At 51.3% G+C, this 14,120-nt stretch overlaps 1 protein-coding gene across 1 annotated transcript in view; it reads left to right on the top strand.

Annotated features, from left to right (window-relative positions):
- Window positions 1-14,120, top strand: part of NDUFA13 (NADH:ubiquinone oxidoreductase subunit A13) — a 49,461-nt gene that overhangs the window by 22,580 nt on the left and 12,761 nt on the right. The gene's annotated exons all lie outside the window — the stretch shown is intronic.

Below are 14,120 nucleotides of genomic sequence, written 5' to 3'. Positions count from 1 at the left end.
GGCCGAATGGAGGAAATGCTGTGTAAACAACATTTCTCCATTCTGCCTAGCAACTAGTGACGCTGATCTTTGCTCCATGTGATTGGAGCAGAGATCAGTGTTCACTAAATGAAAGCCCAACCCCCCCACAGTTAGTAACACACCCCTAGGAACACTTAACCCCTACACTGCCACCCACTGGTTAACCCCTTTACTGCCAGTGTCATTTACACAGGAATCACTGCATTTATATAGCAGTGATTACTGTATAAATGACAATGGTCCCAAAAATGTCCGATTGGTCCCCCACAATGTCACAGTCACAAAAAATTAATAAAAATGCTATAAAACTATCCCTATTTTGTAAATGCTATAACTTTTGCGCAAACCAATCAATAATCGCTTATTGCGATATTTTTTGGTAAAAAAAAAAAAAAAAATGTAGAAGAATACGTATCGGCCTAAACTGAGGGAAAAAAATGTTTTATATATTTTTGGGGGATATTTATTATAACAAAAAGTAGAAAATAATGCGTTTTTTTTTCAAAATTGTCGCTCTATTTTTGGTTATAGTGCAAAAAATAAAAACCGCAGGGGTGATCAAATACCACCAAAAGAAAGCTCTATTTGTGGGGGGAAAAAAGGGCGTCAATTTTGTTTGGGAGCCACGTCGCATGACCACGCAATTGTCAGTTAAAGCGACACAGTGCCGAATCGCAAAAAGTGGTCTGGTCTCTGACCAGCAAAATGGTCCGGTCTGCAAGTGGTTAAGGAAGAAAACACAGAAGCCAAGAGGATGTCCATAGAGCTAAAATGTGGATATGGGATAGCTGAATGAATTTGGGAGAGTCTAAGCACCATACAGTAATGTTGTACTTTTATACGGCTGACTCAGTCACTGGATGTCATCTTATTTTCTGTTTTCCCTAAGGCTTCATGTACACGGGGATGTATTTACAACCTCTCCTGAACGATTTAACTTGACAGATGGTAACCTACGTTTAAAATGTCCATTTTGCCACGTTTACATGCCGCGTTTAGCGGTGTTTGCGTTTTAGAAGCGTTTTAAAAAAAGTTTTCATTTTTGGCAATTAAAAAAAAAAAAAAAGCCTGTAAACTAAACGTGGCTAAACGCGAGTTGCCGCTGTTAGACGCGCCTCTTGAAATGCCTCTAAACTGCTTCTGAACCCTTTTTTTTTTTTTTTTTTTTTTTTTTTTTTTTTTGTGTCCCAAAAAAAACCTCTAAACTCAACTGCCTAGAAACCCTGTGTACATTTACTGATAAGATAACAGAGGAGAGTTCAGGAGCAGTTGAAAAAAATGCCCAACTGCTCCTAAATATCAGTTTTAACAGCAGCAGTGTACATGAGGCCTAAGACCCCTTTCACACTGGGGTGTTTTTCAGGCGCTTTAGCGTTAAAAAAAAGCGACTGTAAAGCGCTTGAAAGAAGCCTCATCTGCAGTCCCAATGTGAAAGCCCAAGTGCTTTAAGAGCCCTTTCACAATGTCAGCGCCCGAAAAACGCTCGTAAAGCGCCGCTTAAACTAGCAGCTCCTTACCAGCGTTTTTCGAGTGTTATTGGGGCGCTTTTAACCCCTGCTAGTGGCCAAATAAAGGGTTAAAAGCGCCCACAAAATGCTGCTGCCAATAGCGTTTTTCAGGCGTTTTACAGGCGCTTCCCATTGATTTCAATGGGAACGGGCGCTTTAGGAGCGTTGTATTCACCGCTCCAAAAGCGCTGCATAGAAGCTGCTTGCAGGACTTTTTTTTTTTTTTTTTTACGCCCTGCCAGCGCAGCGCCTCAGTGTGAAAACACTCGGGCTTTTACATTGGGATTGCAGTTGCAGCTTCTTTCAGGCACTTTTTTTTAATGCTAAAGCGCATGAAAAACGCCTGAAAAACGCCCCAGTGTGAAAGGGGTCTAAGTATCTTTCAGGACAGCAAACGTAGAGATGATTGGTTCCTCCCTCTACAGGAAACGAGTAGCTAAAAATAAGACTAATGCACCATAATACTTCTGCGGAATATCACGTCTCTCGGGGAGTCAAAATTGAAATAAGTTTTCTCTTATTCACTGACCGACACAGCTCCTCTCTTGGCCATTGGGTTGGATACCTCACCTGTTGTAATACAACACTCAGAACTCTCAGTTCCGCCCAGGAGGCGGTCCCTTGGGTATCAACCCTCCTGTCTGCCAGCAGACCTCAGTTTTATTTTGCCTAGTGAAGGAGAAATACCTAGGAACCCTGCGGGCCCAGGGTTTTTTTTTTTATTTATTTTTTTATATTTATGCAGAAGCTTTGCTTTTTGTGCAAGATGAGTGATCCTGTGATTGTCTATCAACAGCCGGCTGGGTGACAGGCTGGTTCACTTATTCTTGTCTCCCCAGTCCGGCCACCGATCGTGTGCAGGTCGCAGCTACAGCTCGGCAGGCCACAACAAAACCTCAGCTCCAGAGGTGGTTGGTGAGTTTTTATGCTCCGGGGCATACATATGACCGGGCTACTGATGTCTGCGTCACAGTATGCTGGGCCAGCAGTCTACCCTGTACTGATCAGAGAGTAGTTCTGCCATGGAATGTCTCCCAGTGCTTCAAGACTGGTAAATACGGCTCACCCTGCCTCGGTGGGGCTGAGCAGCTGGGCATTCCCTGGGAGGTCGATTCGGTGGTCCCTCGCCTCCCTCTCATCTCCCCTGTCCCTATCTTCCCTCCCTCCCCCCCTCGGGGGGGGGGGGAGGGGGGGGATGCTGCATGTGATTGCTAAGCGGTCTGTGTCAGGGGATCTCTGAGGGCTCTCATCTGGATGGGGGGGGGGGGGCTGGCTGGATAGCGGTGGTCCTGTGTTTGTTATCTGGAGGTGCCTGAGAGGGTCTGCTGTGGTCTAGGGCAGCGCTGTGTATTTTTCACCTCATGGCATGGCCGGTGGCCATTTTAGGTGTGGGCAGGGCAGCATGGCTTGCTGGGCTTCAGCGGCCATTTTCAGAGTGATTTCCTATTCAGGACACTGACGGCCATCTTCTGGAAGCCTGAACATGTTCTCGGTGTTTTCTAGCAGTAGCATAGCTCATGTGCTCACAGCCATTTCCCTGTGTTTCCTGTCTCTGTACTGGACGCTGGGCGGCCATTTTATTAAAGCCTGAGCATATTTCTAGATCGCTTACCGATCATTCCAGTGGCTGCCACCGACAGTTTTGTCTTCCTCTGCACTTCGGAGCACTCAGGGACTACAGGCACCACTTGTGGACAGCGCAGAACTCCTCAGGGTGGTGAGTCTGGCGAGAATGAACCCCTCAGTCAGCGACAGCAGGGAGGGTGGGACTGTCACTGTCTTAAGTCCCCTTAGGTTGACGGACAGGGTAGGGTCAGCATGGCTTCAGAAACTAGTGTTCCTTCCCCCAAAATCTATGCAATTGCAACCGGGTCACCTGCAGACTGCGCAGTGCCCATGGACACCTTGATGGCGGTCCTCAATTCGTTCGTTGCTAAGATGGAGGCGGTGCGTGGGAAGACGGGTGCAATAAGGAGGCCCGTGTCCCCCTCCCCCGTCCTCTGGGGAGAGCCCTGACGCAAACTCGGCCCTGCTGAGGCTGGTGACCCCTGATCTGTCTTTTCAGATGACGCTGACCAGTACCGTTTGGACAGTGAGGATGAGTCCCTGTCCGGGTCTGGGTGCGAAAAAACGCTTGTTGGAGCACTTATCACAGCTGTGCATGATACCCTGAAAATTCAGGAGTCAGCAGGTCTCCCTGCTGATGTAACGGTCCCTTTTTGGGTCCCGCAAGCCAGCACATTTACCTAAGGTGTTCCTGTATCTGACTTATTTTGACAAGTTCACTTACAGGGAATGGGGTCGCACGCAACGGACCTTTTCGGTCCCCAAATACATAGCGGTGCGTTACCCCTTTTGAGGGAAGCCTTCTCAAAAAGTGGTCGCTCCTCCGGTCGTGGACCCCATTATCCAGGTAAATGGACAGGAAGGCCGAGGCAGTAGCTCATTCCTTGTTTATGGTTGCGGGCTCCGCTGTGCGACCAGTACCGGCATCCGCACTTGTGTGGCAGACACTGAGTGGGCAAACCTTTTGCACCACGAATTGAGAGAGCAGCAGGCTTCTCCTGTCTGTGTGGAACTAGAAGACCAACTAGTGCAAGGCCTAAGTACGTTTGTGATGCGACCCTGGATACCCTTCCTCTGTATCTAGGGCTTCAGTGTCAGCTGTGGTGCTGAGGCGCCTGATTTGACTAAAATGCTGGTCTGCTGACCAGGCATCCAATCTTCCCTTCTTTGGAGCCTCTTTGGATGGCATTAATAAACATGCCACCGGTGGTAAGAGTGCATTACTCCCACAATCCAGGAAGGCTAAGGAGCCACGCCATAGGCAAGGGCTCTCTTTTTCCGTTCACTAACTGCTTTTCCGTCCGCCTGGAGCTTTGGTATAATGTCCCCAGCCCAACAGGATGACCACGGACGGACAAACGCGTCCCTGGAACCGCAAGCCTAACAAGCATGCGAGTATAAGTGCTACCACATGAAGGTTTGCCTTCACCCGTGTCTCAGGTGGGGGGGGGGGGGGGGGGGGCGTCTTCGGCATTTGCAGCCCGGTGGTCCCCTCGGATAGAGTTGCGCTCTTGGTCCGCAAACAGATTCTTCCCTTCCAGCATACCCATATCCCCGGCTCAGAGACCCTCTTGGGGGCAGTAAGGGACCTGCTGAGTAGCAGGGTGGTTGTACCGGAATCGGAATGCTTTCAGGGTTTCTACTCAAATATGTTTGTAGTTCCCAAGAAGGAAGGGGTACGTCCAATCTAGGACCTAAAAGCCCTCTATCACTTTGTTAAAGTGCAGAGGTTCAGAATGGAATCAGTTCGCCCAGTAGTTGCTGCACTCCAAGGGTACTCCTTGGCGTCCTTGGACATCCAGGATGCGTACATGCACATACCCATATGCCTGTGGCAGCAGAAGTTTCTGCGATTTGCAGTCGAGGAAGCACACTACCAGTTTGTGGCTCTCCTTTGGGTCTGGCATCAGCCCCCCGAGTCTCTACCAAGGTTTTGGCTCCGGTTTTGATGTTGCTACGGCAACGTGGGATCACGATTGTGGGATATCTAGACTATCTCCTCCTGAGAGCATCTTCCGCCTCAGAGGAGGATGTGGCGATCACCATGCAGACTCTGCAAGAATTTGGGTGGCTGTTGAACCTAAAGAACTCGGTGATTGTACCAACTCTGCGTTTGGAGTACCTAGGCTTGCTGCTAGACTCCATGGAAGCGTGAGTCTTTCTCCCTTCAGACAAGCTGCACACTTCAGATCCGCGATAAAACTGCTGATGAACCGCAGCTGGTCATCGCTTTGCTTTTTCATGCGAGTCCTGGGTCTCATGGTGGCCTCCCTGGAGGCTGTACCATTTGCCCAGTTCTACACCAGAGTCCTGCAGAAGGAGATCTTGTCAAAATGGGACAAATCTCCGTTGTCCCTGGATCGTCGGATTCAGGTGAGCCAGTCAGAGAATCACTGATCTGGTGGCTGAGGTCCCTGGTGATTCAGGCCGGAAAGTCGTTTCCACTTCTAAAGTGGACAGTGATCACACTAGTCGCCAGCCTTTTTGGCTGGGGTGGAATAATGGGGGTTCAGTCGACGCAGGGCCTCTGGTCGATGGAAGAATCCAAGTTGCCGATCAATCTGCTCGAACTGAAAGTGATCAGGCTGTGCCTCTCCACATGGTCAATGAGACAGCAAGGACGTCCGATCAAGATCCTGTCAGACAACGCCACTGCAGTGGCAAATGCCAAACACCAAGGGGGGACTAGAAGCTCAGCCGTGGCACGGGAGGTCGCTCACATACTTCGGTGGGCAGAGGGACATGTACCGGTTTTGTCGGCCATTTACATTCCCGGAGTGGAGAACTGGCAGGCGGAATATGAGTCTCCAGATGCTGGACCCAGGAGAATGGGCGTTGCATCCGGAGATATTCAGGTTACTGTGCCTGAGGTGGGGCACACCAGACGTGGATCTTCTGGCCTCCCGTATCAATCGGGGGGGGGGGGGGTGCCAAGGTTCGTGTCCAGGATAAGAGATCCGTGGGCAGAAGCGTCAGACGCGCTGGTGGCTCTGTGGAATCAGTACCTGCTGAAGTTGCTACCACGTCTGATCGCAGAGTGGCAGCCAAAAGGATTCCAGTAATACTGGTGGTCCCAGATTGGTCTCAGTGTCCCTGGTACGCAGACCTGGTGCGTCTGGTGGCAGGCGCTCCCTGACGACTGCCATTACGAGAGGACCTTCTGTCTCAAGGTCCGATTCTCCATCCGGCTTTACCATTGCTGGCTTTAACAGCATGGCTATTGAGAGCCAGGTGTTGAGGAACCGGGGTTTTTTAGACTCGGTGATCCCAACTATGTTGAGAGCACGGAAATCTTCTCGAAGATGTAGGCCATCCAGGGACGATGGTATATCTCCATGTGTGAGGAGAAGGTTGGCATCCCCGCTCTTTTTCCATATCCAGGACTCTGCTGTTTCTTGAGCAAGGAGTAGACCAGAAATTGGCGTTAGGCCTCATGCACACGAGACGCAGATGAAACCTCTGTTAAAAAAAAGCTGAAACGTGCGTTTAGAAACGCGTGTTTTGCCGCGTTTGCATGCCGCGTTTAGACGCGTTTGCGTTTTAAACGCGTTTATAAAGATATCATCATGTAGACCCTCCCCAAGCTCTCAAAGCATTTTTTTTAACTATTTCTGCTATTTTGATCAGAGTGAGCAGCAGCAGCATAGAGAGCAGTTGTACACTTGCATTTGCCGTGTCACTTGCCACGGCACCTGCCACAAGTTGTGGATTGTCCACTTGCCACGTCACTTGCCACAAGTTGGGGATTGTCCACTTGCCACGTCACTTGCCACATCACCTGCCACAAGTTGTGGATTGTCTACTTGCCGCGTCACTTGCCACATCACCTGCCACGTCACTTGCCACGTCACCTGCCACAAGTTGTGGATTGTTCACCTGCCACGTCACCTGCCACAAGTTGTGGATTGTCCACTTGCCACGTCACTTGCCACAAGCTGTGGATTGTCCACTTGCCACATCACTTGCCACGTCACCTGCCACGTCACTTGCCACGTCACCTGCCACAAGTTGTGGATTGTCCACTTGCCACAAGCTGTGGATTGTCCACTTGCCACGTCACTTGCCACAAGCTGTGGATTGTCCACTTGCCACGTCACTTGCCACGTCACTTGCCACGTCACCTGCCACGTCACCTGCCACGTCACTTGCCACGTCACCTGCCACAAGTTTTGGATTGTCCACTTGCCACGTCACTTGCCACGTCACTTGCCACGTCAGCTGCCACGTCACTTGCCACGAGATGTGGATTGTCCACTTTCCACGTCATCTGCCATGCCACCTGCCACAAGCTGTGGATTGTCCACTTGCCACAAGCTGTGGATTGTCCACTTGCCACGTCACTTGCCACGTCACTTGCCACGTCACCTGCCACGTCACTTGCCACGTCACCTGCCACAAGTTTTGGATTGTCCACTTGCCACGTCACTTGCCACGTCACCTGCCACAAGTTGTGGATTGTCCACTTGCCACGTGACTTGCCACGTCACTTGCCACATCACCTGCCACAAGTTGTGGATTGTCTACTTGCCACGTCACCTGCCACAAGTTGTGGATTGTTCACTTGCCACGTCACCTGCCACAAGTTGTGGATTGTCCACTTGCCACGTCACCTGCCACAAGTTGTGGATTGTCCACTTGCCACGTCACTTGCCACAAGCTGTGGATTGTCCACCTGCCACGTCAGCTGCCACGTCAGCTGCCACGTCAGCTGCCACGTCAGCTGCCACGTCAGCTGCCACGTCAGCTGCCACGTCAGCTGCCACGTCAGCTGCCACGTCAGCTGCCACGTCAGCTGCCACGTCAGCTGCCACGTCAGCTGCCACGTCAGCTGCCACAAGTTTTGGATTGTCCACTTGCCACGTCACTTGCCACGTCACTTGCCACGTCACTTGCCACAAGTTGTGGATTGTCCACTTGTCACGTCAGCTGCCACGTCACTTGCCACAAGTTGTGGATTGTCCACTTGTCACGTCAGCTGCCACGTCACTTGCCACAAGTTGTGGATTGTCCACTTGTCACGTCAGCTGCCACGTCACTTGCCACAAGTTGTGGATTGTCCACTTGTCACGTCAGCTGCCACGTCAGCTGCCACAAGTTGTGGATTGTCCACTTGTCACGTCAGCTGCCACGTCAGCTGCCACAAGTTGTGGATTGTCCACTTGTCACGTCAGCTGCCACGTCAGCTGCCACAAGTTGTGGATTGTCCACTTGTCACGTCAGCTGCCACGTCAGCTGCCACAAGTTGTGGATTGTCCACTTGTCACGTCAGCTGCCACAAGTTGTGGATTGTCCACTTGTCACGTCAGCTGCCACGTCAGCTGCCACAAGTTGTGGATTGTCCACTTGTCACGTCACCTGCCACGTCACCTGCCACAAGTTGTGGATTGTCCACTTGTCACGTCACCTGCCACGTCACCTGCCACAAGTTGTGGATTGTCCACTTGTCACGTCACCTGCCACGTCACCTGCCACAAGTTGTGGATTGTCCACTTGTCACGTCACCTGCCACGTCACCTGCCACAAGTTGTGGATTGTCCACTTGTCACGTCACCTGCCACGTCACCTGCCACAAGTTGTGGATTGTCCACTTGTCACGTCACCTGCCACGTCACCTGCCACAAGATGTGGATTGTCCACTTGCCACACCACTTTCCACGTCACCTGCCACGTCACCTGCCACAAGTTGTGGATTGTCCACTTGTCACGTCACCTGCCACAAGTTGTGGATTGTCCACTTGTCACGTCACCTGCCACGTCACCTGCCACAAGTTGTGGATTGTCCACTTGTCACGTCACCTGCCACGTCACCTGCCACAAGTTGTGGATTGTCCACTTGTCACGTCACCTGCCACGTCACCTGCCACAAGTTGTGGATTGTCCACTTGTCACGTCACCTGCCACGTCACCTGCCACAAGATGTGGATTGTCCACTTGCCACACCACTTTCCACGTCACCTGCCACGTCACCTGCCACAAGTTGTGGATTGTCCACTTGTCACGTCAGCTGCCACAAGTTGTGGATTGTCCACTTGTCACGTCACCTGCCACGTCACCTGCCACAAGTTGTGGATTGTCCACTTGTCACGTCAGCTGCCACGTCACCTGCCACAAGTTGTGGATTGTCCACTTGTCACGTCAGCTGCCACGTCACCTGCCACAAGTTGTGGATTGTCCACTTGTCACGTCACCTGCCACGTCACCTGCCACAAGTTGTGGATTGTCCACTTGTCACGTCAGCTGCCACGTCACCTGCCACAAGTTGTGGATTGTCCACTTGTCACGTCACCTGCCACGTCACCTGCCACAAGTTGTGGATTGTCCACTTGTCACGTCACCTGCCACGTCACCTGCCACAAGTTGTGGATTGTCCACTTGTCACGTCACCTGCCACAAGTTGTGGATTGTCCACTTGTCACGTCACCTGCCACGTCACCTGCCACAAGATGTGGATTGTCCACTTGTCACGTCACCTGCCACGTCCCCTGCCACAAGTTGTGGATTGTCCACTTGCCACACCACTTTCCACGTCACCTGCCACGTCACCTGCCACAAGATGTGGATTGTCCACTTGCCACACCACTTTCCACGTCACCTGCCACGTCACCTGCCACAAGATGTGGATTGTCCACTTGCCACACCACTTTCCACGTCACCTGCCACGTCACCTGCCACAAGATGTGGATTGTCCACTCGCCACGTCACTTGCCACGTCACCTGCCACAAGTGGATTGTCCACTTGCCATATCACTTGCCACGTCCCCTGCCACAAGTGGATTGTCCACTTGCCACGTCACATGCCACGTCACCTGCCACAAGTTGTTGATTTTCCACTTGCCACGTCACCTGCCAAGTCACTTCCCGCGTCACCTGCCAGGTCACTTGCCACAAGTTGTGGATTGTCCACTTTCCACGTCACTTGCCACTTCACTTGCCACTTCACCTGCCACGTCACTTGCCACAAGTTGTGGATTGTCCACTTGCCACATCACTTGCCACCTGCCATGTCACTTGCCACAAGTTGTGGATTGTCCACTTGCCACGTCACTTGCCACAAGTTGTGGATTGTCCACTTGCAATTGCAATTGTTTAAAATATTTTTCTAATGGTTTTTCATCATTTGCAATCATTTTTGAGATTTTTAATGTAAAAAAAAGGTCACCTTTAAAAACGCATATAAACGCGGGTGCCGCGTTTAGCGTCTGAAACGCAGAAATTTTTGTTTCTGAACGCATTTTTTTGCTTCTGGAAAAACGAGATTAAACGCAACTGCATATAAACGGAAAAAAACGAGACTGTGTGCATGGACACATAGGATAACATTGAATGAGTTCAGGTGCAGTTGAAAAAACTGTCCAACTGCATCTGAACGCGCGTTTAACTGCGTCTCGTGTGCATGAGGCCTTAAGCACTTTTAAGGGGCAAATTTCAGCTTTGACTGTCTTTTTTTTTTTTTTTTTTTTTTTTTTTTCAGTGACCCCTGGAGTCTCGCTCATTAGTGAGTACCTTTTTTGTTTAGGGGGTTTGTCATGTAGTCCCTCCGGTGCCTCCACAGTTGCCCTCATGGGTTTGGACCTGGTGTTATCGGCACTTCAAAAACCGCCGCTTGAAACTATCGGAGTTTCCCCTGTTGACTCTTTCCCAGAAAGTAGTCTTTCTAGCGGCCATCACATCATCCAGGAGGGTTCGGAACTGGTGGCCTTGTCTTGCAAAGTCGCCTTATCTGGTTATCCATAAGGATAAGGTGGTGTTGCGTTCGCAACTGTCCTTTCTACCGAAGGTGGTCTTAGCTTTTCATATTAATGAGGACATTGTTACCATATCTCTGTCCTAGGCCGAAACACCCTAAGGAGGTGGCCCTTCATGCTCTGGACGTGGTTCAGGCACTGAAAGTGTATTTGTCTACAATTGCTCCCTTTTGGAAGTCAGACTCGCTGTTTGTCTCGGTAGCTGGTCCCAAGAAAGGCATGGCTGTTTCATCAGCCACCATTTCCAGGTGGATCAGACAGATTGTAGTACAAGCCTATTCCTAAGGCTTCATGCACACGAGACGCAGATGCAAACGCTGCTGGACACATGTTTTTAAAAGCTGAAACCGGCGTTTAGAAACGCGCATTTTGCAGCGATTTTTACTGCGTTTGCGTCTAGAAGCATTTAGTTAAGCTAACATCATAGACCCTCCCCAGCTCAAAAAAACAGTATTAACTATTTCAGCAATTTTGTGAGACCAGATTGAGTAGCAGCAGCTGTGAGAGCTGCAGTGTACTTGTATTTAGCGTGTCACTTGCCACGGCACCTGCCACAAGTTGTGGATTTTCCACTTGCCACGTGACTTGCCACATCACCTGCCATGTCATCTGCCACAAGTTGTGGATTGTCCAACTGCCACGTCACCTGCCACAAGTTTTGGATTGTCCACTTGCCACGTGACTTGCCACATCACCTGCCACGTCACTTGCCACGTCACCTGCCACAAGTTGTGGATTGTCCAACTGCCACGTCACCTGCCACAAGTTGTGGATTGTCCAACTGCCACGTCACCTGCCACAAGTTGTGGATTGTCCACTTGCCACGTCACTTGCCACGTCACTTGCCACGTCACTTGCCACGTCACTTGCCACGTCACCTGCCACAAGTTTTGGATTGTCCACTTGCCACGTCACTTGCCACAAGTTGGGGATTGTCCACTTGCCACAAGTTGGGGATTGTCCACTTGCCACAAGTTGGGGATTGTCCACTTGCCACGTCACTTGCCACAAGTTGGGGATTGTCCACTTGCCACGTCACTTGCCACAAGTTGGGGATTGTCCACTTGCCACGTCACTTGCCACAAGTTGGGGATTGTCCACTTGCCACGTCACTTGCCACAAGTTGGGGATTGTCCACTTGCCACGTCACTTGCCACAAGTTGGGGATTGTCCACTTGCCACGTCACTTGCCACAAGTTGGGGATTGTCCACTTGCCACGTCACTTGCCACAAGTTGGGGATTGTCCACTTGCCACGTCACTTGCCACGTCATCTGCCATGCCACCTGCCACAAGTTGTGGATTGTCCACTTGCCACGTCACCAGCCACATCACCTGCCACGTCACTTGCCACATCACCTGCCACAAGTTGTGGATTGTCTACTTGCCACGTCACTTGCCACGTCACCTGCCACAAGTTGTGGATTGTCCACTTGCCACGTCACCTGCCACAAGTTGTGGATTGTCCACTTGCCACGTCACCTGCCACAAGTTGTGGATTGTCCACTTGCAACGTCACCTGCCACAAGTTGTGGATTGTCCACTTGCAACGTCACCTGCCACAAGTTGTGGATTGTCCACTTGCAACGTCACCTGCCACAAGTTGTGGATTGTCCACTTGCAACGTCACCTGCCACAAGTTGTGGATTGTCCACTTGCCACGTCACCTGCCACAAGTTGTGGATTGTCCACTTGCCACGTCACCTGCCACAAGTTGTGGATTGTCCACTTGCCACGTCACCTGCCACAAGTTGTGGATTGTCCACTTGCCACGTCACCTGCCACGTCACTTGCCACAAGTTGTGGATTGTCCACTTGCCACGTCACTTGCCACATCACCTGCCACGTCACTTGCCACAAGTTGTGGATTGTCCACTTGCCACGTCACTTGCCACATCACCTGCCACGTCACTTGCCACAAGTTGTGGATTGTCCACTTGCCACATTACCTGCCACAAGTTGTGGATTTCCACTTGCCACGTGACTTGCCACATCACCTGCAACATCACTTGCCACGTCACCTGTCACAAGTTGTGGATTGTCCACTTGCCACGTCACCTGCCACGTCACTTGCCACAAGTTTTGGATTGTCCACTTGCCACGTCACTTGCCACGTCAGCTGCCACGTCACTTGCCACAAGATGTCGATTGTCCACTTGCCACATCACTTGCCACATCACCTGCCACGTCACCTGCCACAAGTTGTGGATTGTCCACTTGCCACATCACTTTCCACGTCACCTGCCACAAGTTGTGGATTGTCCCCTTGCCACGTCCCCTTGCCACGTCCCCTTGCCACGTCCCCTTGCCACGTCCCCTTGCCACGTCCCCTTGCCACGTCCCCTTGCCACGTCCCCTTGCCACGTCCCCTTGCCACGTCCCCTTGCCACGTCCCCTTGCCACGTCCCCTTGCCACGTCCCCTTGCCACGTCCCCTTGCCACGTCCCCTTGCCACGTCCCCTTGCCACGTCCCCTTGCCACGTCCCCTTGCCACGTCCCCTTGCCACGTCCCCTTGCCACGTCCCCTTGCCACGTCCCCTTGCCACGTCCCCTTGCCACGTCCCCTTGCCACGTCCCCTTGCCACGTCCCCTTGCCACGTCCCCTTGCCACGTCCCCTTGCCACGTCCCCTTGCCACGAGTTGTGGATTGTCCACTTGCCACGTCACCTGCCACGAGTTGTGGATTGTCCACTTGCCACGTCACCTGCCACAAGTTGTGGATTGTCCACTTGCCACGTCACCTGCCACAAGTTGTGGATTGTCCACTTGCCACGTCACCTGCCACAAGTTGTGGATTGTCCACTTGCCACAAGTTGTGGATTGTCCACTTGCCACAAGTTGTGGATTGTCCACTTGCCACGTCACCTGCCACAAGTTGTGGATTGTCCACTTGCCACGTCACTTGCCACCTGCCATGTCACTTGCCACAAGTTGTGGATTGTCCACTTGCAATTGCAATTGTTTAAAATATTTTTCTAATGGTTTTTCATCATTTGCAATCATTTTTGAGATTTTTAATGTAAAAAAAGTCACCTTTAAAAACGTTTATAAACGAAAATGCGGCAAAACGCGGTAGCGGCGTTTTGCCGCGTTTTACCGCGTTTTCCGTCTGAAACGTGGAAACTTTTGCGTCTGAACCCATTTTTTTTGCTTCTGGAAAAACGAGGTTAAACGCAACTGCATAAAAACGGCAAAAAGCGAGACTGTGTGCATGGACACATAGGATAACATTGAATGAGTTCAGGAGCAGTTGAAAAAAGTGTCCAACTGCCTCTGAACAC

The sequence above is a fragment of the Lithobates pipiens genome, unplaced genomic scaffold, assembly GCF_037356315.1.
Source record: "Lithobates pipiens isolate NorthernLeopardFrog02 unplaced genomic scaffold, aLitPip1_a1.2 Scaffold_13, whole genome shotgun sequence".
Lineage (NCBI taxonomy): Eukaryota > Metazoa > Chordata > Amphibia > Anura > Ranidae > Lithobates > Lithobates pipiens.
Note: the sequence above shows the minus strand (reverse complement) of the source record. Positions and strands in the feature narration are given on the sequence as shown.